This window comes from Lolium perenne, chromosome 4 (genome assembly GCF_019359855.2).
Source record: "Lolium perenne isolate Kyuss_39 chromosome 4, Kyuss_2.0, whole genome shotgun sequence".
NCBI lineage: Eukaryota > Viridiplantae > Streptophyta > Magnoliopsida > Poales > Poaceae > Lolium > Lolium perenne.
Window position 1 is genome coordinate 126,856,986 of NC_067247.2, and position 27,215 is coordinate 126,884,200.

Sequence of the window (27,215 nt, forward strand, 5' to 3'; positions counted from 1 at the left end):
AGCACACCTGCGCGTCCAGAACGATCCACGGGCCGGAATTGGCCTGTTGTTTGGTAGGTCGGGCTGCATCGGCTTGGCCGAAAAGGCCTTTCTGTTTGTTTGCCTCCAGCCAACCCGAAATCTCGATGGAGATGAGATTAAGCCTGTTTGGTACCATCCAGGCATGCCTAAGGTTACCTCTTCTCTACAACAGGTAGCCTTACCATGCTCTCATCTCCCATCACACATAAATCACAGTTCATGACAGTTGCAAACTTACGAAGCTAGCAGTTCACGAAATCAGCCCTAACTAGTACGAATGGTAGTTCATAACACGATGCTCCATAGCTACTGCGAATGGCAGTTTATCATAACGGGGTCATTCAACATACGGGGATCGAATAGGGGTTCGAGAAACAAGAGATCATAGGGGTTTCTTCTTCTTCTTCTTCACTTCTTCACTTCTTCACTTCTTCTCAGATGGTGGTGTTGCCTCTGGCTTCCCACATTGCGTCTGCCCACTCTTGCCTCTTCTCCTTCCAGGCATCATTGTCGCCTGCGTCCACACCATGGCCGATATCTACTTCATCAAAAGTGACAACCTCTTCGAAGAACTCATCCTCGCCCCAACCAAGGATCCAGTTGTGAAGAATGCAGCAAGCAAGGACCAGCTTTACTTGAGTGTCAAAAGTGTGGAATAGTTTCTGGTCAAGGACCTTGAACCCGTTCTTCAATGCAGCAAAGGCCCTCTCAATGGTGACTCTAAGGCTTGAGTGTCTCAGATTGAACAACTCTTTCACATTCTGAGGTCGGTGCTTCGCAGAGAACTAGTTGACGTGGTACCTTGTTTTCCTGAAGGGAGGTAGAATACCAGGTCGGCATGCATATCCAGCATCTCCAAGGTAGAACTTACCCTCAGGGATTTCCAACCCATCAGGCCTTGAAAAGCTGTCGGCCAGGATGCTCGCATCATGACACTACAAGAAATCTGCCATAAGTTGACGAAATAAAGGTGTCACTGAAACGTCACTAATGGCTACTTGTGACGTTATTGTGACAACTTTCAAAACGTCGAAAGCTGGGAGTCAGCAGTGAGTGCTTAAGACGTTCCACTTGAAAACGTCGTAGAGCTTTGTGACGTTTTAAAATGTCACTGACTGCATGACATTCCCAAAACGTCATGGGCACCTGCCCCCGAGTCCAGCGTGGCAATCCGACGTGGCAAAATTGTGACGAATTAGAAACGTCGTTATTTGAATTCAGCCCGGTCCATTCAGCTCCTTATGTGGGCTGAGCCCATTAGTTCTGATTATTTTTTTCGGCTTTGTTGGGCCTTGGCCCGTAACTGGCCCAATTACCTCGGCCTTTTTAGCTTATTTTTTTTTCAACGGCCTTTTTAGCTGCTGTACTTACTGGGCCTGGGCCAATTTCCATTGGGCCGTGGCCTTTTTAGGACCCATTACAGTTTTGGGTCGTGGCCTTTTTAGGACCCATTACAGTTTTGGGCCGTGGCCTTTTTAGGACCCATTACAGTTTTGGGCCTTGGCCTTTTTAGGGTCCAATATGGTTTTGGGCCTTGGCCTTTTAGGGTCCATTAAGATTTTGGGCCTAGGCCTTTATAGGGTCCACAAAGGTTTTGGGCCACAGCCTTTTTGGGGTCCATAAAGATATTGGGCCTTGGCCTTTTTGGGTCCATAAAAGTTATGGGCTTTGGCCTTTTTACGGTCCTGCAAGTTTTTTGGGCTTCGGCCTTTTTTGGCCTTTTCAACTCCCATTTTTCGAAAATGCAATTAATTATTTGTTGGGCTCTAGCCTTTTAAGAGCCCATATATTTCTAGGCTACTTTGGGCCTTGGCCTTTTAAGAGCCCACAATAGCCCAACAGTGCATATATTAAATTAGGAAATTCAACAAAGAAATATAAAAGACAACATTTCAAATCTGCAAATTTCACAGCAGAGTGACAAAGACAAAATGACCAGGTTCACAGATTCACCAACATGTCAAGAAAGTTCACAGATTCACAGTAAGAAGTTCACAGATATGACCAAGTTATTGTCACGCTGCCAGGATATGACCAAGTTCCATGGCGGGACACAAAAAAGGGATACGACCAGCAGCAGGAGCTAATTCGCAGATGCTCCGAAGATGGACATCATGTGAGCAAGCCTCCTATCACTTTCCTCAGTCCGCTTGAGGAGCTCCATGTAGTCCTTGTCACGCTGAGCTTGTGCGGCTTCATTTGCCGCTTGCTTCTCCTTCTGGGCAGCAGCTTCTTCCATGATGGCAGAACCGCCGCTTCATCTGTTCAGCTTCCTCCCGGGACCTCTTCACTGTGCTTCCAGGTCATGAACATGCGCCGATACAAGCAGCTGCGGTGGGCTTGTTGAGCTTGACAGTGGAACTGGGCTGAAGTCCAAGCATTCTTCAGAAAGTGCGTGCTTGGCTTCCTTGCTAAGAACCTTTGCAACAACAATGATCGCAGACCTTGGCGGTGCACCTTCTGGCACAGGAATAGCCATCTCAGCTTCCATATCAGCCTGGAGATCCATTTCCAAAAGATTCATCCATTCAGGAAACGCGCAGGTCCAAGAATGGTTCACAAAAGTGAAATGAACAAGTCACTTACTATTGCAGCTAGAGCTTCCTCAGAGAAACCATCCTTCTTGCTGTGATGGGTCGCCTTAAAGATGTCGATTGCATCTAGCTCTTCACCTCTCAAGCGCTCCTCCCTCCGGAAATGATGTTCACCAAGAATCGAACATAAGCTTGTGGAGACAAGAGTAAGATGCAAAAGGAAATTCTGTAAGAGTGTTCTTACAGTTGCATACTGCATGAGCAAAGCATAGCTACGAGAGCCGATCTTTTGGCCAAATTTGACCGCAAAGACGATTGTCCTTGTTCTTGGTACATGTGTTACAGAAGGGCACAATCATGATATTCAGCAATGTGCACACTATAACGATGAGCATCATGTCTACCATGCAAGCACTAATGATCGCAATCGAAGCAAAGAACATACCCCGTGTCTTGGGGTTACCCACAGAGCAGCTTAGAGCTTCCCATTCTTCATCCGAGACATCCTTAACAGGGGACTTGATGCTGACTTCATTTGCTGGTACTTTGTCGAAGTAGTCCCTTTTCGTGATGTAGCGCCTCGTTCTTCGACACTTTCCGCATGACGTCATAGCAAGCCTTCGGATGTCTTCCGACTCGTGTCCATGTTGAAATTTGCCTACAAAGCAAACAAGGGCAAGGACGAGGTTAGTTATCATGAACTATGAACAATCAAGCAAGCACTCCTGTCATCTAACAAATGAACTGGTGATGAAGAAGATTACCCCCATCTTTCCAACGAAGTCGGCCAACAAATTCTCATCCCTCTTGTACAACTTGAAATGCGGAAGGAGCGGCATCTGGCCTCTTGCAAGCATTCCACCCTCCGATGCAAACTTGGCAGCAGGCAAAGGCTACTCAGACGTTTCAGCCCTGGAGGAATCTCAATGGTAAGCTTGACTCCCATCCCCTTGCAAATCCGCTCCAGCCCGGTGCCCTTCCTTTTACGGCCACCGCAGCGGTGGTTCCACCCGAATAGCATACATACAAAGATCATGTCGTAAAGCAAAGACCCACAACCAAAAGAGTTTATAAAGATAAACAAAAAAGGCAGTAGATAGTGTGGACAGCTGTCCAACAAAAACTTGCCTTCATCATCCTCAGGATCAAGAAAACCATCGTAATCAAAGTGCCGATGGACCATGACATCAGAGATGCGATGGGACCTGTGTCCCCGCGAATGTTGCTTGCTTCATCGATCCTTTCATCAATCTGCGGTGAGCTACTGCGATTGTTGCGGGGCGGAGTATCTTCATTGTTGGTTGCAGACGCTTCACTTGATGTCCTCCTGGTGACTCTTTTGGAAGGAACTTCAGCAACAGGTTCCAGATGCCTCTTTCTCCCTCCTGGAGCATCAAAGCAAACACTCTAACAGGAGGCATTGAACTTTGTTCCTTTTGCAACCTCTTACTCCTCCTCCTCGGGCTTGTCTTTCTATGAAACCTTTTTCTTTCTACTCTTGGGATCCTTCAATGCCTCGCAAAAATAGCAAAACAAAATGGCATTACATCACAAAGTTATAGCAAAACAGAAATAAGAAAACAGATACAAATAATGCCGCGCTCCAAAGATGATAAGCAGTAATGCACCTTCTCAATGTGTTCCCCTATACTCCCTTCAACCTCCCCATCCTCCTGGTCAACCAATTGGTCATTGCTTGGATGATAATCTGAGCTCTCGCCTTGTGTTATGGCAGATGACTCATCATTTGAAAGTGTGGAACGACCTCCACCTCGACCACCATGTGACTTCCTAAAAATTGACACTACAAATGGGGATACCCAGGGATTGTAAGACACGGTTGTTCCGCATCATTGTCCTAGCCCTGTCCTTCTCTATCTCGGTGAGGGGCGCTTCTTTACATGTATGAGAAAAATATGTAACCATTAGATTGATGGTTGAAATGCATAGAAGCAAGCCAACTCGAACAACTAAGGTAAATTGTTTAATCATAGCAATTTTCAACTTTTAGTTTCATTTAATCCTAGGGTACAGAAATATTCAGACAGAGCCCAAAACCCCAAAGACCCGATTAAAAGCATCAATTAGACACAATGATGTTAGGATGAAGCCGCATACCAATGCTTCTTCCCAGTCTTTGCCATGCACGATGTTGATGGGTTGGATATGTGCCGGCACGAAAAGAATAACAATTAGTGACAGCAGATACAACATATGGATGCAATTAAAGAACCAAGCAACATAGGTTCATGTGGATCAACAATCACCTGGTTCACCTTGCTCCTTGAAGTAGGTCAGACCTTGATAGTATTACCTAAGAAGATAACAGGTTATAATCATTAGACATATCCCTTCATACAACAATAGACATGTACACAGAAAAAGCTGTAGGCATGTACAGATAAACAAGGCTCCCAAACTTTGTTTGGGAGAAGTTTCATCAACACAGGATAAAAGGGCAATATAAATGTTCATCGACGAAATATAAAAGGGCATGCCTTGGTAAAGATCTGTACCAAGCAAGATCCGCAGCAGGTAATCATATTATGTACTAGTTGCAGCAAGAAAGATCTATAGCAGCTAATCATATATGGACTGCAGTAAACTAGATGTACAATCTACAGAGCCCAAGCCAAGTAAAATCCCCAACAATCATGGACTGGTTGCAGCGAGACCCACGCGAGGCAAGATCCGCATCACTAATTGATTGGTTGGATACAGCAAGCAAGATCGGCAGCAGGTAATCATATAGGGACTGCAGAAACTGCATCTAAATTCTACAGAGCCTGAGCCAAGCAAGATCTGCAGCAATCATCGACTGGTTGCAGCAAGACACATGCCAATCAAGATCCGAAGCAAACATGGACTGCTTGCAGCAAGAACCATGACAGGCCGAGCAACCCTAACCCTGGACAAGCCAAGGAAAGAAGCCATGCCACGAAATCCCTAACCCTAACCATGCCATGCCAAGCAAACCGTAACCCTAGCCATGGCCGACGAAACCCTAAGCAGGCCAAGAAAAGGCCATAGAAGTGGGGGCGAGGGGTCGGGTTGAGGAGGGAACTCGCCTGAAGATCTTGTGGCGAGCGTCTACGCACGCGCGGCCGTCGTCGGCGGGTAGCTCTCCGCTCGTCCGCTCGTCGGAGCGCCGCTCGTCGGTGGCCGTCGGCGGGTGGGGATGAGCGGAGTGGGAGGGGAATTGGGGTTCGTATCGCACCGGAGTGGGAGGGGAATTGGGGAATTGAGGGAGCTCGTACGGGATTTGACTGAAATGTCCCTCCTTTCCAGCTTAGGTTAGTGGCGTTTCGGACATTTGCCCTCCTTTCCAGCTTAGGTTAGTGGCGGGCGGATTCAAAACATTTCGCTGGAGCTGGCGGGAGAAGCTGGGCGGGAGAGTTTTGGGGTTTTGGAGGGTTTTGGGGTTTTGGGGTTTTGGAGGGAATTTTTGGGGCTTTTTTGTGCAAAACAATAATAATTAAATGCGCAATAATGCATATAATTTGGTGTAGGTTAAAATATTTTTAAAAACAGAATATCATGTAATTAAACGTGTGTCACCTTCATTCCTTTAATGATAATAATATAGGGATATATGAAACTCCTAGAATCCTTAATAATTAAATTATATAAAAAAATCAGAAAATGTTTGGTTAATTAGGTCAAATAATATATGTCTCTTGCACACACTAATTATATGCTTATCATAAGGCATATGCAAGCTTTATCCCATTCTATATACATCAAGATTCCGAACGTGGCAGTTCGATCGTGAAGGATTCTCCTAGCTAGAATGTCGTCTCCGCTCGATTTTTTGGCTCCGTTTAATTTGCCAACTGCGCAAAACGGGGCCGCCGGGACATGCGGTATGGCCGTACCGGGCGCGCGCATGCACCCGTCCGCCAACGCGCGAAACGGAAAACATTTAGCACATAAAATGACGCGTCCTAGACCTAAAAACATGTTTCCCTCCATTTATTGAGCCAAGGAAAGTGTGGCCCAGTTCAAATCCTCCGGTCGGTTTCACGGATTCGGCGGGACACCGCAGAAGCGGGAGGGATTCCCAGGATGGCTACCGCGCGCATACGGCATGTGATAGGTGGTGCGTAGGAGGTATCCTACCGCTGCGCGGAGGTCTCGCGCAATACTAAAATGCGCACCATGTAGCCCCTTCACAAAAAAAGCCCTTCCGGCACCCCGAAAATGGAAAAACCGTCGCCCGTGGTTCGGATTGGAAATCCGCGACACGGGCCTTGCTTCCCATCCTAAGGTCCACGCACGTGCCAAATATGGCCTCGTTCCGACAAACTATGTGGTGAAACGAGCCGTTTCCTACTCATTTCCCCTAAAAGCCATAGAACTCCGGACGTGATAGCCCTATTCGTGAAGGGTTTTTCAAGATAATTGCCGTATCCCAATTCCGTCTTTTGAAGTGGTTACCAGGACACATAAAATGACGCCACGCGGCTCCGCTCGATTTTTTGGCTCCGTTTAATTTGCCAACTGCGCAAAACGGGGCCGCCGGGACATGCGGTATGGCCGCACGGAGCTGCGCGTGCACCCGTCCGCCAACGCGCGAAACGGAAAACATTTAGCACATAAAATGACGCGTCCTAGACCTAAAAACATTTTTCCCTTCATTTATTGAGCAAAGGAAAGTGTGGCCCCATTCAGATCCGGTCGGTTTCAAATGGATTCGGCGGGACACCGCAGGAAGCGGGAGGGATTCCCAGATGGCTACCGCGCGCATACGGCATGTGATAGGTGGTGCGTAGGAGGTATCCTACCGCTGCGTGGAGGTCTCGCGCAATACTAAAATGCGCACCATGTAGCCCCTTCACAAAAAAAAGCCCTTCCGGCACCCCGAAAATGGAAAAACCGTCGCCCGTGGTTCGGATTGGAAATCCGCGACACGGGCCTTGCTTCCCATCCTAAGGTCCATGCACGTGCCAAATATGGCCTCGTTCCGACAAACTATGTGGTGAAACGGGCCGTTTCCTACTCATTTCCCCTAAAAGCCATAGAACTCCGGACGTGATAGCCCTATTCGTGAAGGGTTTTTCAAGATAATTGCCGTATCCCAATTCCGTCTTTTGAAGTGGTTACCAGGACACATAAAATGACGCCACGCGGCTCCGCTCGATTTTTTGGCTCCGTTTAATTTGCCAACTGCGCAAAACGGGCCGTCGGGACATGCGGTATGGCCGCACCGGAGCGCGCGTGCACCCGTCCGCCAACGCGCGAAACGGAAAACATTTAGCACATAAAATGACGCGTCCTAGACCTAAAAACATTTTTCCCTCCATTTATTGAGCAAAGGAAAGTGTGGCCCCAGCTCAGATCCGGTCGGGCTTTCAAATGATTCGGCGGGACACCGCAGAAGCGGAGGGATTCCTGATGGCTACCGCGCGCATACGGCATGTGATAGGTGGTGCGTAGGAGGTATCCTACGCTGCGCGTGAGGTCTCGCGCAATACTAAAATGCGCACCATGTAGCCCCTTCACAAAAAAAAGCCCTTCCAGCACTCCCGAAAATGGAAAAACCGTCGCCCGTGGTTCGGATTGGAAATCCGCGACACGGGCCTTGCTTCCCATCCTAAGGTCCACGCACGTGCCAAATATGGCCTCGTTCCGACAAACTATGTGGTGAAACAGGCCGTTTCCTACTCATTTCCCCTAAAAGCCATAGAACTCCGGACGTGATAGCCCTATTCGTGAAGGGTTTTTCAAGATAATTGCCGTATCCCAATTCCGTCTTTTGAAGTGGTTACCAGGACACATAAAATGACGCCACGTGGCTCCGCTCGATTTTTTGGCTCCGTTTAATTTGCCAACCGCGCAAAACGGGGCCGTCGGGACATGCGGTATGGCCGCACCGGGAGCTGCGTGCACCCGTCTCCGCCAACGCGCGAAACGGAAAACATTTAGCACATAAAATGACGCGTCCTAGACCTAAAAACATTTTTCCCTCCATTTATTGAGCAAAGGAAAGTGTGGCCCCAGATTCAGATCCGGTCGGTTTCAAATGGATTCGGCGGACACCGCAGAAGCGGGAGGGATTCCCGATGGCTACCGCGCGCATACGGCATGTGATAGGTGGTGCGTAGGAGGTATCCTATCGCTGCGCGGAGGTCTCGCGCAATACTAAAATGCGCACCATGTAGCCCCTTCACAAAAAAAGCCCTTCCGGCACCCCGAAAATGGAAAAACCGTCGCCCGTGGTTCGGATTGGAAATCCGCGACACGGGCCTTGCTTCCCATCCTAAGGTCCACGCACGTGCCAAATATGGCCTCGTTCCGACAAACTATGTGGTGAAACGGGCCGTTTCCTACTCATTTCCCTAAAAGCCATAGAACTCCTGACGTGATAGCCCTATTCGTGAAGGGTTTTTCAAGATAATTGCCGTATCCCAATTCCGTCTTTTGAAGTGGTTACCAGGACACATAAAATGACGCCACGTGGCTCCGCTCGATTTTTTGGCTCCGTTTAATTTGCCAATCGCGCAAAACGGGGCCGTCGGGACATGCGGTATGGCCGTACCGGAGCGCGCGTGCACCCGTCCGCCAACGCGCGAAACGGAAAACATTTAGCACATAAAATGACGCATCCTAGACCTAAAAACATTTTTCCCTCCATTTATTGAGCAAAGGAAAGTGTGGCCCCGATTCAGATCCGGCCGGGCTTCAAATGGATTCGCGGGACACCGCAGAAGCGGGAGGGATTCCCAGATGGCTACCGCGCGCATACGGCATGTGATAGGTGGTGCGTAGGAGGTATCCTACCGCTGCGCGGAGGTCTCGCGCAATCCTAAAATGCGCACCATGTAGCCCCTTCACAAAAAAGCCCTTCCGGCACCCCGAAAATGGAAAAACCATCGCCCGTGGTTCGGATTGGAAATCCGCGACACGGGCCTTGCTTCCCATCCTAAGGTCCACACACGTGCCAAATATGGCCTCGTTCCGACAAACTATGTGGTGAAACGGGCCGTTTCCTACTCATTTCCCCTAAAAGCCATAGAACTCCTGGACGTGATAGCCCTATTCGTGAAGGGTTTTTCAAGATAATTGCCGTATCCCAATTCCGTCTTTTGAAGTGGTTACCAGGACACATAAAATGACGCCACGCGGCTCCGCTCGATTTTTTGGCTCCGTTTAATTTGCCAACCGCGCAAAAACGGGGCCGTCGGGACATGCGGTATGGCCGCACCGGGAGCGCGCGTGCACCCGTCCGCCAACGCGCGAAACGGAAAACATTTAGCACATAAAATGACGCGTCCTAGACCTAAAAACATTTTTCCCTCCATTTATTGAGCAAAGGAAAGTGTGGCCCCGGCTCAGATCCGGTCGATTTCAACGGATTCGGCGGGACACCGCAGAAGCGGGAGGGATTCCCAGATGGCTACCGCGCGCATACGGCATGTGATAGGTGGTGCGTAGGAGGTATCCTGTCGCTGCGCGGAGGTCTCGCGCGATACTAAAATGCGCACCATGTAGCCCCTTCACAAAAAAAGCCCTTCCGGCACTCCCGAAAATGGAAAAACCGTCGCCCGTGGTTCGGATTGGAAATCCGCGACACGGGCCTTGCTTCCCATCCTAAGGTCCACACACGTGCCAAATATGGCCTCGTTCGACAAACTATGTGGTGAAACGGGTCGTTTCCTACTCATTTCCCCTAAAAGCCATAGAACTCAGGACGTGATAGCCCTATTCGTGAAGGGTTTTTCAAGATAATTGCCGTATCCCAATTCCGTCTTTTGAAGTGGTTACCAGGACACATAAAATGACGCCACGCGGCTCCGCTCGATTTTTTGGCTCCGTTTAATTTGCCAACCGCGCAAAACGGGGCCGTCGGACATGCGGTATGGCCGCATCGGAGCGCGCGTGCACCCGTCCACCAACGCGCGAAACGGAAAACATTTAGCACATAAAATGACGCGTCCTAGACCTAAAAACATTTTTCCCTCCATTTATTGAGCAAAGGAAAGTGTGGCCCCAATTCAGATCCGGTCGGGCTTCAGTGGATTCGGCGGACACCGCAGAAGCGGGAGGGATTCCCAGATGGCTACCGCGCGCATACGGCATGTGATAGGTGGTGCGTAGGAGGTATCCTACCGCTGCGCTGAGGTCTCGCGCAATACTAAAATGCGCACCATGTAGCCCCTTCACAAAAAAAGCCCTTCCGGCACCCCGAAAATGGAAAAACCGTCGCTCGTGGTTCGGATTGGAAATCCGCAAGACGGGCCTTGCTTCCCATCCTAAGGTCCACGCACGTGCCAAATATGGCCTCGTCCGACAAACTATGTGGTGAAACGGGCCGTTTCCTACTCATTTCCCCTAAAAGCCATAGAACTCTGGACGTGATAGCCCTATTCGTGAAGGGTTTTTCAAGATAATTGCCGTATCCCAATTCCGTCTTTTGAAGTGGTTACCAGGACACATAAAATGACGCCACGCGGCTCCGCTCGATTTTTTGGCTCCGTTTAATTTGCCAATTGCGCAAAACGGGGCCGTCGGGACATGCGGTATGGCCGCACCGGGAGCGCGCGTGCACTCCGTCCGCCAATGCGCGAAACGGAAAACATTTAGCACATAAAATGACGCGTCCTAGACCTAAAAACATTTTTCCCTCCATTTATTGAGCAAAGGAAAGTGTGGCCCCGATTCAGATCCGGTCGCTTTCCGGGATTCGGCGGGACACCGCAGAAGCGGGAGGGATTCCCAGAGATGGCTACCGCGCGCATACGGCATGTGATAGGTGGTGCGTAGGAGGTATCCTACCGCTGCGCGGAGGTCTCGCGCAATACTAAAATGCGCACCATGTAGCCCCTTCACAAAAAAAGCCCTTCCGGCACCCCGAAAATGGAAAAACCGTCGCCCGTGGTTCGGATTGGAAATCCGCGACACGGGCCTTGCTTCCCATCCTAAGGTCCACGCACGTGCCAAATATGGCCTCGTTCCGACAAACTATGTGGTGAAACGGGCCGTTTCCTACTCATTTCCCCTAAAAGCCATAGAACTCCGGACGTGATAGCCCTATTCGTGAAGGGTTTTTCAAGATAATTGCCGTATCCCAATTCCGTCTTTTGAAGTGGTTACCAGGACACATAAAATGACGCCACGCGGCTCCGCTCGATTTTTTGGCTCCATTTAATTTGCCAACTGCGCAAAACGGGGCCGTCGGGACATGCGGTATGGCCGTACCGGGAGCGCGCATGCACCCGTCCGCCAACGCGCGAAACGGAAAACATTTAGCACATAAAATGATGCGTCCTAGACCTAAAAACATTTTTCCCTCCATTTATTGAGCAAAGGAAAGTGTGGCCCCAGTTCAGATCCGGTCGGGCTTCAGCGGATTCGGCGGGACACCGCAGAAGCGGGAGGGATTCCCAGATGGCTACCGCGCGCATACGGCATGTGATAGGTGGTGCGTAGGAGGTATCCTACTGTTGCGCGGAGGTCTCGCGCAATACGACCCGGCGCACCAGGTAGCCCCTTCACAAAAAAAGCCCTTCCGGCACCCCGAAAATGGAAAAACCGTCGCCCGTGGTTCGGATTGGAAATCCGCGACACGGGCCTTGCTTCCCATCCTAAGGTCCACGCACGTGCCAAATATGGCCTCGTTCCGACAAACTATGTGGTGAAACGGGCCGTTTCCTACTCATTTCCCCTAAAAGCCATAGAACTCCGGACGTGATAGCCCTATTCGTGAAGGGTTTTTCAAGATAATTGCCGTATCCCAATTCCGTCTTTTGAAGTGGTTACCAGGACACATAAAATGACGCCACGTGGCTCCGCTCGATTTTTTGGCTCCGTTTAATTTGCCAACTGCGCAAAACGGGGCCGTCGGGACATGCGGTATGGCCGTACCGGGAGCGCGCGTGCACCCGTCCGCCAACGCGCGAAACGGAAAACATTTAGCACATAAAATGACGCGTCCTAGACCTAAAAACATTTTTCCCTCCATTTATTGAGCAAAGGAAAGTGTGGCCCCAGCTCAGATCCGGCCGGTTTCAATGGATTCGGCGGGACACCGCAGAAGCGGGAGGGATTCCCAGATGGCTACCGCGCGCATACGGCATGTGATAGGTGGTGCGTAGGAGGTATCCTACCGCTGCGCAGAGGTCTCGCGCAATACTAAAATGCGCACCATGTAGCCCCTTCACAAAAAAAGCCCTTCCTAAGGCACTCCGAAAATGGAAAAACTGTCGCCCGTGGTTCGGATTGGAAATCCGCGACACGGGCCTTGCTTCCCATCCTAAGGTCCACGCACGTGCCAAATATGGCCTCGTTCCGACAAACTATGTGGTGAAACGGGCCGTTTCCTACTCATTTCCCCTAAAAGCCATAGAACTCCTGACGTGATAGCCCTATTCGTGAAGGGTTTTTCAAGATAATTGCCGTATCCCAATTCCGTCTTTTGAAGTGGTTACCAGGACACATAAAATGACGCCACGCGGCTCCGCTCGATTTTTTGGCTCCGTTTAATTTGCCAACTGCGCAAAACGGGGCCGTCGGGACATGCGGTATGGCTGCACCGGGAGCTGCTGGCGTGCACCCGTCCGCCAACGCGCGAAACGGAAAACATTTAGCACATAAAATGACGCGTCCTAGACCTAAAAACATTTTTCCCTCCATTTATTGAGCAAAGGAAAGTGTGGCCCCGCTCAGATCCGGTCGGTTTCCGGCGGATTCGGCGGGACACCGCAGAAGCGGGAGGGATTCCAGATGGCTACCGCGCGCATACGGCATGTGATAGGTGGTGCGTAGGAGGTATCCTACCGCTGCGCAGAGGTCTCGCGCAATACTAAAATGCGCACCATGTAGCCCCTTCACAAAAAAAGCCCTTCCGGCACCTCGAAAATGGAAAAACTGTCGCTCGTGGTTCGGATTGGAAATCCGCGACACGGGCCTTGCTTCCCATCCTAAGGTCCACGCACGTGCCAAATATGGCCTCGTTCCGACAAACTATGTGGTGAAACGGGCCGTTTCCTACTCATTTCCCCTAAAAGCCATAGAACTCCGGACGTGATAGCCCTATTCGTGAAGGGTTTTTCAAGATAATTGCCGTATCCCAATTCCGTCTTTTGAAGTGGTTACCAGGACACATAAAATGACGCCACGCGGCTCCGCTCGATTTTTGGCTCCGTTTAATTTGCCAACCGCGCAAAACGGGGCCGTCGGGACATGCGGTATGGCCGCACGGAGCTGCGCGTGCACCCGTCCGCCAACGCACGAAACGGAAAACATTTAGCACATAAAATGACGCGTCCTAGACCTAAAAACATTTTTCCCTCCATTTATTGAGCAAAGGAAAGTGTGGCCCTGATTCAGATCCGGTCGGTTTCCGGCGGATTCGGCGGGACACCGCAGAAGCGGGAGGGATTCCCATGGCTACCGCGCGCATACGGCATGTGATAGGTGGTGCGTAGGAGGTATCCTACCACTGCGCGAGGTCTCGCGCAATACTAAAATGCGCACCATGTAGCCCCTTCACAAAAAAAGCCCTTCGGCACCCGAAAATAGAAAAGCTGTCGCCCGTGGTTCGGATTGGAAATCCGCGACACGGGCCTTGCTTCCCATCCTAAGGTCCACGCACGTGCCAAATATGGCCTCGTTCGACAAACTATGTGGTGAAACGGGCCGTTTCCTACTCATTTCCTAAAAGCCATAGAACTCCGGACGTGATAGCCCTATTCGTGAAGGGTTTTTCAAGATAATTGCCGTATCCCAATTCCGTCTTTTGAAGTGGTTACCAGGACACATAAAATGACGCCACGCGGCTCCGCTCGATTTTTGGCTCCGTTTAATTTGCCAACTGCGCAAAACGGGGCCGTCGGGACATGCGGTATGGCCGTACCGGGAGCGCGCGTGCACCCGTCCGCCAACGCGCGAAATGGAAAACATTTAGCACATAAAATGACGCGTCCTAGACCTAAAAACATTTTTCCCTCCATTTATTGAGCAAAGGAAAGTGTGGCCCCTCAGCTCAGATCCGGTCGGTTTCAGCGGATTCGGCGGGACACCGCAGAAGCGGGAGGGATTCCCAGATGGCTACCGCGCGCATACGGCATGTGATAGGTGGTGCGTAGGAGGTATCCTACCGCTGCGCGGAGGTCTCGCGCAATACTAAAATGCGCACCATGTAGCCCCTTCACAAAAAAAGCCCTTCCGGCACCCCGAAAATGGAAAAACCATCGCCCGTGGTTCGGATTGGAAATCCGCGACACGGGCCTTGCTTCCCATCCTAAGGTCCACGCACGTGCCAAATATGGCCTCGTTCCGACAAACTATGTGGTGAAACGGGCCGTTTCCTACTCCTTCCCCCAAAACAGGAACGTGTGCTCCTGGGTCCGCCCCTAGATTTCTCCGTGCGAGGGTGCACCAATGTAACTTTTCATTCTTTTAGGTTTTTTTAGGACATATACACATGGAGAACCAAGATTGGGACCCTTTGGCACATATACCCGCAGCTAGAGCCATTATCACACGATCGAGGGTGTGCCTGATCTACTGGTTAGGGTTTGGTGTAGGGTTAGGGCTAGGGTTTAGGGGGTAGGGCTAGGGTTTAGGTTAAAGGTAAGTATTTATGGTTAGGTATATGTTTAGGGTATAGGGTTAGGGTTAGGGTTTATGATGCATGGTTCTGCAGCTCCGGTGTCGTGGTTTAGGGTTTTAGAGGGGTTTTAGTGCTCGAAGCCTCCCCAGTTTAGGGTTTAGGGTTTAGGGGAGCTACTTTTGCACCATTAGACCTTGCACCACACTTTAACACATATCATAGGTCCACATGCAAGATTTGGTTTGTTTCCGGTGCTCATGCGGTCGTTCTCCGCCTCCTTCCCCCAAAACAGCGGAACGTGTGCCCCGGCGGGTCTACCCCCCTAGATTTCTCGTGAAACTTGAGGCATACACATATATTATGGAGATGTACATGTAACTTCAAATTCAAATTCGACATACACTTAGAGAAACAAAAAAGATAAATCTGGGTGTGAATATTCAACCAGATCTGACAGTACTATTCACATCAGGAAAGTATGATTTCTCTAAGTTGATCCTATGATCCTACCTAATGGGGAGATCCTATACAAGTCTACCCCGAGCTGTGCCTCATAAACAAAGAGACGATAGAAGCAAAGTTTCTTGACAAGCAAATACAAATAATTAACTAGGCATGGATCTTGGAGAAGTCGTCGCAATTGCCCGGCTTCGTCACCCACGGATTATCACTCTTCGGGCTCGCTGATCACTCATCTCCGTCGTCCACGGATCATCACTCTTGATCAGCACCAGTCCATGACTTCTTCCTCGTGTTCGCCAATAATCACTACTCTTCGGCGCATCACTACGCTCTCCAGCCATCGCTCATCATTCATCTTCGTCCGTTTGCCATGAGGGGGACTTGTCTGCCGGGTGTTGTCGCTGCAGGAAGTCGGTGCCTTCAAGATTGCTAGTTCAGCCAGCCGCGCTTGCAAGTTCAGCATTTAACCTTGCTATTTCAGCCGCAGCATTTCTCTCGTGCATGTTCAGCTTCGATCTCTCGCTGCCTTGCATTTGCGATACGTACGTACCCTCAGCTCGTCTTCCTTCTTGCAACCGGGGCAAAACACAAGGTAACGCAGGAAGAACCATATCTTAACGTAGAGCTGGTAGCTCACGTAAGCATCTTTAGCTGCATATTCCAGGTTTAAATCAGACAACGGCTGCTCTTCCCGAATTGTGCCTCTCTCGAGGGAATTTGCTCTTCATCTGGCTGTACGACTCGTCGATGATGCTAGTTGCAAGACTAGCCATTCCATCCCTCATTAATTTTCCTCTCTCGTTGAGACCTTTGACGTTGACAATTTCCTGGATATCGATCCAGTTCTCCCTAGGAATTATAATCTTCTCGTAATATAACTTTATAAAATCTGCTCTCTTGTCAACGCTGCAGAACACAATTCCTTGATCTTGAAGGAATGAGCGCAGCGCCGGACATTCCCCGTTGGTCCTGAAAGCAAAAATTTAGTACTTGCGAGATCAACACTTGAATAAAATTTGGGACTACGAAGCTAGTCTATATGCAATCTCATAGCTTGAATATAAAATTTGAAACTACATAAGTTTAGTAAGTTCATGATCAAGAGTCTGAAAATTATCTAGTCATAATTCATTTGGTACTAATAGAATGCATGAACAACACTTTTATGAAATGTGTAAGTGCAATTGTTTAGTCATTGAAATTTCATTTTGCATCATATAATTTTGAAACTAACAAAATTCTATTAAATGCAAGATCAAGACTCCGGAAATTTGCTTGTCATAATTAATTTGGTATAATGAAATCCAGTACATGCTAGATGAGCATATGGATAGATTCAATTTGATGCAAAAATTTAGTACTTGCGAGATCAACACTTGAATAAATTTTGGGAATACGAATGTTTAGTCTATGCAATCTCATAACTTGAATAAAATTGACATAAGTTTAGTAAGTGCATGATCAAGAGTCTGAAAATTATCTAGTCATAATCCATTTGGTACTAAAAGAATGCATGACCAACACTTTTATGAAATGTGCAAGTGCAAATTTTTTAGTCATTGAAATATCATTTTGCATCATATAATTTTGAAACTAACAAAAGTCTATTAAATGCAAGATCAGGACTCTGGAAATTTGCTTTGTGATAATTAATTTGGTATAATGAAATCCAGTACATGCTAGATGAGCATATGGATAGATTCAATCTGCAAGATCAGCACACCATGCTTTGTGGCTTTTGTTACACAAAACACGTAAAACAAAACTAGTTTTGCAGCTAGCACGGTTTGTAGTTTAATTTGTTGCACTCGAGATTAACTAAAACAGATCAAGATTAACTAAAACAGAGCACTCGAGGGTGACTTGGTTCATCATGCACTAGCGATTAACTAAAATCTGAGCAAGATTAACAAAATCAGAGCAAGATTAAGTAAATCAGAGCAAGATTAAGGTCTACAAACCAGGAAAAGTGGCAGACGAGGACGTGGTTCCTCATGCACAGTTGAGCGATGGCGAGGTAGTTGTCTTCTTCGTGGTTGGGGTCCTCCCGAGTGTACTCGAGATCCAATCCTACAAACTTGTTCTCTTCTTCTTCCGCATACCACTGCGTGTACATCTTCAGGTACTTGCTCATCGTCTCCTCCTCGTTTGTGTAGACAACATCGATCTCCTTGCCGCCATGGACGGTGAAGGTCCTGATCTGAGTAATGGCCTCGCATTGTGCGACGGCGGAGGAGGCGAAGCGGTTGCGGAACAGAGGAAGAGGAAGAAGAAGCAGCGTCCATGGCGCGGAGGAGGCAGAAGCGGTGGAGGAGGAAGCGGCAGAGGAGGCGAAGCGGCGGGTGCGTAAGCGTCTTGGCGCGGAGGAGGGTTTTCCGTCTAGTTGGAGTGGAACCGCCAAGAAGAGGATTGGAACCCTCAAGAAGCGGAGAGGCGGAGGAGGGAATTTCTGATTTATTATAATTAGTAAAAACAGAGAATGAGGGTTCCATTTTACACTGCTGGCCCCTAATCCACATAAAATTACCGGAAATGGCCCAACCCAAAGCTGGTATTCATCGCTAGATGGCCCCACACGTCAGTGGGTGCCATTTTGCCCCACCCACCCCAAAATTGCCCAACCCAAAACCACCTTTCTCCCCTGTCTAACTAACTCTCACCCAGCCGCCACAGCCGCCAATTACTCTCCCAACAACGTCGGCCGAAGCTCCCGTCAAGCAGCTCCGTCAAGCTCCGTCGGCCGAAGCTCCACTGCCTCCGTCGGCTGAAGCTCAGGTTAATTTGGGGGATGAGCGGGGGATTTTCTAGGGTTTGCCGTACTTAATCTCGGGGGATTTTAATTGGGGTTTTTTTGTCCGAGCGGCGATTTTCCTAGGGTTTGATCGATTCAATGTAGATTCTAGTGCTAGAGTAGATTTTCCTGGTTTTGATTGTTTCTATACATGTGCTTGTGCTGATTGTTAGTATTTCAATCTGTACCTAATCATACCAACTTAGTTTTAATTTTTGTGTAATTAATAGTTTCCTAGTTCACAAATTGTTCAATGATTGTTATTCGGTCGACACCATGGACCCCTATGACTATGAAGTTGCCACGTTGTGCCCATCCAAGAAGGACGTTGAGACCATGGACATCAGCTCATACTCCGAAGGTGAGGATGGTGCTCTAGATAGGGTTCACGTCAAGCAAGAGAAAGCTGATGATGCCGCAGCAATGGATTGTGCAGTGAGCATGAGGAAGTTGCTCCTCCTCCTCCCGCTGATGTCCATCGACTCATCGAGGTAAAATATATATATAGTAGTTATAGATGCAGGATATAGGTCAAATGCTTAATTAGTCTCGGTTTGGCATAATAGCTAGTCAATTTGTAGCATTCAAGGAATACTTCAGCTTTCTATAAATACCGTTGGTTTGATATACTTCAGTTTTAGGAAAACTTTAAACTAGGCCTTATTCCCTGGTTTCCTTATATATGTAGGTCCCGTGATAGAGGCAGGTGAGGAATGGGATGACTTTTGCATGTATCCCAATCTAGTGGAAATGAATCCTACACAAGTTGATACCCCGAGATATCTTGTTGACCAAAAGCGCCCGCAATTCCTTTTTATGTGTGCACTATAAAGAGTGCAAGTACCGTGGAAGGCTGTTCCAGAATGGTAAATATAATTACTCCATCTCGATCAAGGATGTTTTTGCATCTTTATATGTTGACAATTACTTCATCTGAACGAAGTTTTGCATCTTATAATCTGCAGTACTTCAACCGGAAGTTTACCAAGAAGTACATCTCGACGAATATGCAGCTTCCAGATAATGACTTTCTTGTCTCTTACAGTGAGAGACATGGTGTGAAAGTGAGGATTTTCCAGGGCAAAGGGAAGTTTGACGGTGCAGTGATCACAACAAACTGGAGTGTTGTGGTGCGGAAGAGCAAGATGAAGGCAAATGATATCTTTGTGTTTTGGTTCCGCATTCGCGCCGGGGCGGTCTCAAGTTGTATGTCAGGAAGCTCGAGAAATGAGCTAGCAGGCTGAACCTCTCTAATTAATCTAGTAGTACTATATATATGTGTGTATGAGCTCAACTAATATGAGCGTTGAACCTCTTATCGATCGATCTGGTACTATCTAATGGCCTGTTGGTCTATGTAATGTGCTCAAGTAAATGAGCGTTGAACCTCCTCGGTAGTATCTATAATTAACGTGTCCTTTTGGTACTATGTTATTGAGCTCAAGGCTGGCACTATATATGTGTAATATAATGTGCTTTTGGTGGTCTATATATGCTGGAGTATATATAGATATATATAGTTTGCTAGCCGTAATTAATTATTAGTCATATATTAGCCTGTTGCTTAGCTAATGCTCCTGTACAAATTAACTGTTGTCCTAAATCAGTATCCCCTCTGATAGATTATGTAACAAGATCATATCCATAACTATAAAAAAAAAGTTGCCTTAGTTCCACTATGTAAAGGATAAAGGATGGTAAGCTGACAAGATCTCTCCAATAGCTCCACTGGTTAACTGGCACGTTGACACATCTAGAGGTGCTGGGTTCGAGTCCCAGCCCTCACTCTTTTTGATTTTTTTTGGCGCCCGGAGAAGCCCAAATATCCCTTCCGAATCCAACTCCCTCCGATAACCTAGCAGAAATTCGAATCTCCGACGACGAGCGGCGGCGGCGGCGGCGGTGGCGGCGGTGGCGGCCCCGTCCCTCTCCGACGACGAGCCCCGTCCCTCTCCGACGACGAGCCCCGGCCCTCTCCGACGACGAGCCCCTCCGCATCTCCCGGTCTGCACCCCTCTCACCTCTCCCCTCTCGATCTGTTCTTCTTCATCAGTTCATAATATCGAATCTCAGTGATCCAATATGTGCTGTTACTAGGACTAAAGTACCGAGTCCGAGGTGACGGCGGTGGTGGTTGTGCCGGCGCTGCGCGTCCGAGCAAGGGATCTGCTGTCCATCTCGCCTCGCCGACGACGAGCCCCTCGCCTCTCTCCAGACGAGCCCCTCGCCCTCTCCAGGACGAGCCCCTCCGCATCTCCCGGTCTGCACCCCTCTCATCTCTCCCTCTCGATCTGTTCTTCTTCATCGAGTTCACAAAATCGAATTGAACTGCTGTGCATTGCTTGAAATTGGAACTCGCTGTGCGCTTAGGTGTGTGCTAATTGCATCATTTTGTTCTTCCGCAGATGGACAGACGCTGGATTACAACAAGAATTAGAAGGCTTTCCCCTGAACACACAAAGGGAGTGGCAGAGTTTATGCGGTTTGTTCGCTTGAATGCTGCCAATGTTGATCGTGTGCCGTGCCCATGTCGTAGCTGTCTCAACCGGTGCACAAAACCTCTAGATGTAGTAGAGTCTCATTTGCTTCTTTTTGGGATGGCAAGCACTTATGACCGATGGGTCTTCCATGGAGAACCATTACATCCTGTACCTGAAGCTGGACATGGAGGACAAGGAGGTGCACCTGAAGCCGGACATGGACATGGAGGTGAACCTGAGGCTGGACATGGAGGTGAACCTAAGGCTGGACATGGAGGTGATGCATGGGCACACCATGTTGGTGGAGGTGATGCAGAGGCACACTATTATGGTTTGCAAGAGGAAGATGGTTACGAAGATGATAGAATTCCTGATCTGCTTGCTGATTTGTACAACTTCGAGAACCGCAAGGTCTTGGAAAGGACACTATATTTGCTGAGTTGATAGAGGAAGCCAAGCGCGTAGCCAGCGATGGGGGTACAATGTCAAGGTTTTCACTCACGGTCAAGTTACTTCAGGCCAAGTCGTACTACCGGATTAGCAACGTTGCATTCAACGCGATACTCCCGATTTTGGCCTTGCAATACCCTAATAGCTCAATACCAAAGTCATACGAGGAGGCACTTAGCATAGTCGGCAGGTTGGGACTTGGTTATGAGAGTATCCATGTGTGCCCGAATAACTGTGTATTGTTCCGGAAGGATTATGCCAAGGAGAATAATTGCCCCAAGTGCAAAGCCTCCAGATGGAAAGATGCTGATGGTAGGAGAAAGATCCCAGAGAAGGTGCTAAGGCACTTCCCATTGATTCCAAGGCTGCAAAGAATGTTTCTTTCAAAGGAGCAATCAAAGGAAGTACAGTGGCACAAACTGAAGCGGCAAGACGTGGAGAATGATCTCAGTCATCCAGCAGACGGGGATGCATGGAAGGATTTTGACAATATTCATAAAGACTTTGCCGCTGATGCCAGGAACATAAGGCTTGGACTTGCCACGGATGGTTTTAATCCCGACGGGAATATGAGCAACTCCTACCGCAGGTGGCCTCTAGTCGTGGTGCCATACAACCTTCCGCCGTGGGCATGTATGGATCAGTCCAACTTCATGCTTGCATTGCTAATCCCTGGTCCATCCTCTCCGGGAAAAGATTTTGATGTCTTCATGGAGCCTTTGATGGAAGAGCTGCAGAGCTGGAAAGGTGTAAAATCGTATGATGCCAATAGTCCAGACAAGTTTGATCTCCGTGCTGCAATCTTATGGTGTATTCATGATTATCCGCACCGCACACATTGTCAGGGAGGGCCACAGCTGGTTACCAGGCATGTGTGCGTTGTGACAAAGAGAATTGCTCCAAGAAATTAAGGAACAAAATCTGCTTTATTGGGCACCGCCGTTGGCTACCTCGGCACCATCCTTGGAGAAATAGCAAAGAATTCGATGGTGCTTCGAAAGCCGTGAGAAGCCAGCTGAATTCACTCGAGAAGAGCTGAAGCAACAGCTTGATAGGGTTAGAGATGTGATACTGTGCAAGCTTCAGAAGAAAAGGAAACGTGAGGACGGTCAGTGTTGGAGCCGTAGATCATGTTTGTGGGACTTGCCATACTGGGAAGATCTAAAGCTGAGGCATAATCTCGATGTAATGCACATCGAGAAAAACATCTGTGACAATTTGCTTGGTACTTTCATGAACATACAAGGCAAGACCAAAGACACTGTGAATTCAAGGCTTGATTTGGAAGACATGGGCATAAGACGTGACTTGCATTTGCAGCCTGTTTCAGCTGACTCTTTTGAGATGCCACAGGCGTGGTATACAATGAGTAAACAAGAAAAAATTGCTTTTTGTGAATTCATAAAAGCTGTGAGGTTTCCAGATGGGTACGCGTCTAACATATCCAAGTGTGTTGCTGCTGATAAGTGCAAGCTTCAAGGGCTGAAGACCCATGACTGTCATATATTGCTTCAAAGGATCTTACCGGCTGGCCTTCGAGGAACAATCCATGAAGACATATATGAAGCGGTTGCTGAACTTGGAAATTTCTTCAGAGAGCTGTGCTGCAAAACACTGAAGAGAGACGTTCTGGACAGACTTGAAAAGGAAATCGTAGTTATTCTTTGCAAACTTGAGAAGATCTTCCCCCCATCTTTCTTCGACGTGATGGTGCATTTGGCCATCCATTTACCAAAAGAGGCAAGGCTTAGAGGCCCAGTGCATTACGGTTGGATGTACCCAAATCGAAAGAAGGTTGCTAACATTGAAGCGTTATGTCCGGACCAATGCCAGGCCGGAGGGATCGATTGCCGAAGCATATATTGTTGATGAGTGCCTGAAATTTTGCTCGAGATACTTCGACGATGTTGAAACAAGATTCAACCGTCCAAGCAGAAATCCGGAGCGGGATGATTCACATATTGGTGATGTGTCTGTTTTCAAACACGGTGTGAAATTTATTGGAGCCTCTCAATATGTGTTTGCTGGTGAGGACTATGACAACATGGTGTGGTATGTGCTCCGAAGTTGCCCTGAGGTTGATCCATACATCGAGTACGTTTCTCTTCATCCCCTTATATAGATAGGTTATTGCAGCCTCTCCAAATAATAATTAGGATCTATTTTCTGTTGCCATTCCAGCCTGTGCAAACAAGAGTTGAACCAACAAGGTGGTCAGATCAATGTTGATAGATGGCTTGCCAAGAACTTTGCTAGATGGTTTCAGACTCATGTGAGATCTTTAGCTGGTTTATTTCTGAAGATTGGAAAAGTTCATGATATAATTTTGCTGTGTGTGTTACTCACCCCCGGTTGATTTTTTGCAGATTGGAAAAATGCGAAATGATGTCTGTCCTGATCTCTATGCTTTGGCGTGCAAACCAGATTTTAGAGTGAGACTATATTCGGCATGTGTTGTTGACAGTGTTCGGTACCATATCGTTGGACCGCGAGAAGAACAGGAAGACACAAAATAGTGGAATCGTTTACGAGGGAGATCATGATGGCAACAGCATTGACTTCTTTGGTCAGCTCAAATCCATCATCAGATTGCAATACAACTCCAGCGGTGGCGTCCATCGGTCAGTTGTCCTCTTCCGGTGTGACTGGTTTGACCTTGGTGGTAGGAAACCCGGGCTCGACGATGATGGACACTTCAAGAGTGTTAACACAGAAAAGTTTTGGTACAAGACTGATCCTTTCCTTCTGACATCACAAGCAACCAAGGTCTTTTATGTGCCAGACACCAAGTTGAAAGGAAAATGGCAAGTTGTGCAGAAATTTCACCATAGACATCTATGGAGTGTAAAAGAAAATGAACAGGGACCCGGTGTTGCTGTACTATCATATCAAGATGAAGATTCCAGTCAAGTTCCTGTGCAAGAAAAAGAAGGCACTGCACGGAGTAGGACGAGAAGTGACCAGGAACGTGTGCTACTTGAAAAAGTCATTGTGGACAAACTGAAGAAACATAGCAAAGAGGTTGTGCCCGAAGAAATCGAGGAGGTTGATCAGACAATGTACCAATATTGCAGCGATGAGGATGGTGATGATGATGATGGAGGAAATAGGACTAGGAAGCGTCAAGTTTTCGAAGAAGATGAGTAGCTATTTGTTCCTAGAATTTGTGCCCAATTTTTATGTTCAATATTCCCAGAATTTATGTTGAATATGTCAGCTATTTGTTCCCAGAATTTGTGCCCAATTTTTTGGGGACTCCATGCCCAATTTTTAGGGGAATCCATGCCCAATTTTTTCAATACATGGCTGACGCCGGCAACCATATATGGGCGGCGCCGCCGTGCATGGCTGACGCCGGCGACCATATATGGGCGGCGCCGCCGTGCAAAAGTAGCTGCTACACATTTTCAACAGAACTCATTTTCAACAGAACACATTTTCAACTGAACAGAATTGCACACATACATAGACATGGTTCAAATTCAGGAACTAAACATTGTGGCACGAACAGACAAATGGTTGGAATTACAACACAATAACTCTAGCATATACTCTAGCTTCTTCTCCTCCTGACCAACAGATCACTGAATTCACCCTAATTTCAGTTCCTACACATCACCTGTGTACAACAGATGACAAAAGCTACGGATAGCACCCAAACCATGAAGCCTCCCATTTTCTTTGGTTCAGTGGTTGCTCTGCTTTCCTTGCAGCAAGCGTAAACTTTTCTTCCCGGAGCCTCTCAATTTCTACCTGGAGCCTCTCAATTTCTTCATCTCGATCCCAAACAGCATCACGCAGATCACGAACTAACTCTTTGTGACGTGCATCCAGCGGATCATCAATCCACTTAAACACTTTACACCCTATTCCACCAGCAATCTGACAGATGAAGAACAAAAGAGGATAAGTAAGCCATAGTAGAAAAGAAACTTCAGAAGACGGCGGGCGAAATTCAGAATGGGGCGGGGGCGTGCTCGAAGACTAACCGAGCGAATTTTGCAGTTCCGGTATCTTCTCCCAGGATTCGGATCACTCCAAGAAATCCATTGCGGCATCTTCTCGCCACAGTCACATACGTCGGTGGGCTCATAATCGAATGGCCGCTGCCGATACGGGATGGGCGTGCCCGGCCGCCGGCGGCGACGCGACGACGCTCCTGACCTAGAAGAACTGCCCGAGCAGGCTGGGAACTGCGCCGCCATGCAACAGATGCACCTGGTCGGAGGGATTTTGGTCGGAGGAGGAACCCTAGCTAGATGCACCTGGTCGGAGGGATTTTGGTCGAGGTGGAGGGATTTTGAAGACAACTGATTAGTCTATCATGTCTATATACATGGACAACCATACTTGTGTCAACAACACTATTGTAGCAAAGCGGTAGGGAGTGGTAGTGCGGCAGCGCCAGGTCGAGGGTTCGAGTCCCCGCAAGCGCAATTTTTGCCAGTTATTTCCATCGGGAGCCACTCCAACCCCGGATGGGCCGTCGGGCCAGCAATTCAACCCCCGGATGGGCCGTCGGGCCAGCAATTCAACCCCCGGATGGGCCGCCGTGGGGTAGGCCAGCAGCCAGCAGCCTAGTAGAGGACAGCCCAAAAGAGGAGGATATCACCAGCAGCCCATTAAAATGGTGGACGGCACAGAGAAAAAAAATAACAAGACGCCTTTGTCCCACAAGTATCAGTTGGTCCTACATGTCAGTTAGTTCAAGCCAGTTGCTTCCAGTGACACGTGTGAGGCGCGTGGGACCCGAAAAGGGACACATAGGCAAAATGGATGACATGGTAGCCAAACATATACCATTGTATTGAGCCAAATGCCAATGACGCTATTGATTTGTCGCAATCGGCATTGGAAAAACGTCGTAGGCCACTTAATTTTGCTAATGACGTTTTGACCTAAATTGCCAATGACGTTTTTGCCCAATAACGTCACGATTTTCTAGGGTTTTGCCCCCCCGGATTGGCCAAGGATGGTCAAAGCTAGGAACGTCATAAAGCTATGACATTTTGATTTCCAGTCATAAAAAAAACGTCATATTATGGCACATTTCTTGTAGTGTGAGCTGAACCCTCCCACCCAGCAAGCACGTAGGTGAACCTCATATCGAAATCCACAGCTACTAGCACGTTCTGGCTGGTGTAGTGCTTCCTCCCGCGGAATGCTGCATACATTGATCTCGGTACCTTTGCAGTGACATGAGTACCATCAATGGCCCCAATGCAATCCTGTAAAAAAATTAGCACACATTCATGTTTCTGACAGTACCACACATCTGATAGGTAGAAGGAACATGATTTTGTACTCACCCTGAAATAGGGGAACCACCTGTAGCCGTTCTTGATCTTGGGTGGTGTGTTCGTTGATGCTGCCTTGATCATTTCACCTCTGAACTCCCCAATTGCGTACAACACCTGCTGGAAGTACCGAGAGATAGTCTCGTGGATCGCCTGAATGTGCTATGGATGATTCTGAACCTCTGGTTATGACCGACGACATGAAGAAACATTGCGACTTGTTCTTCGACAGAGGTGTGGATGCTATCAGTCAGCAGTCCTCTAGTCCTGAACGTTTTCACGAGTGCATAGAAAGGGGCTCTTCTCATCCGTAGCATATGGATAGCCTCTACGTCGTTGCAATTGTAGATGTGGTTTAGGTTGGCAATCCTCTCCTGATCTCGGTGTACCATAGGACCGTAACTCACACGAGGAAAAGCAGCATGCCTAACAGCTCTCTTGTGCACCATCAGGATCTAGGCTTGTATGCAAACGACAAGTGCTGCGGCGTGATGCACAAGATGGAGTTGGTCGGTCTACTCAAATAAGATCTATGCATTACGAACGGTCTTATACAACCCAACTAGTTCTACCAACGTGAATCGGAGAGTACAGTAGAGCAGAGGAGTTTCCCCTTACTTCCGTCAT

The 27,215-nt window shown here is 48.3% G+C and overlaps 1 pseudogene; it reads right to left on the reverse strand.

Annotated features, from left to right (window-relative positions):
* Window positions 1–455: 455 nt before the first annotated feature.
* On the reverse strand, window positions 456–27,215 carry LOC139839102 (protein ALP1-like; annotated as a pseudogene).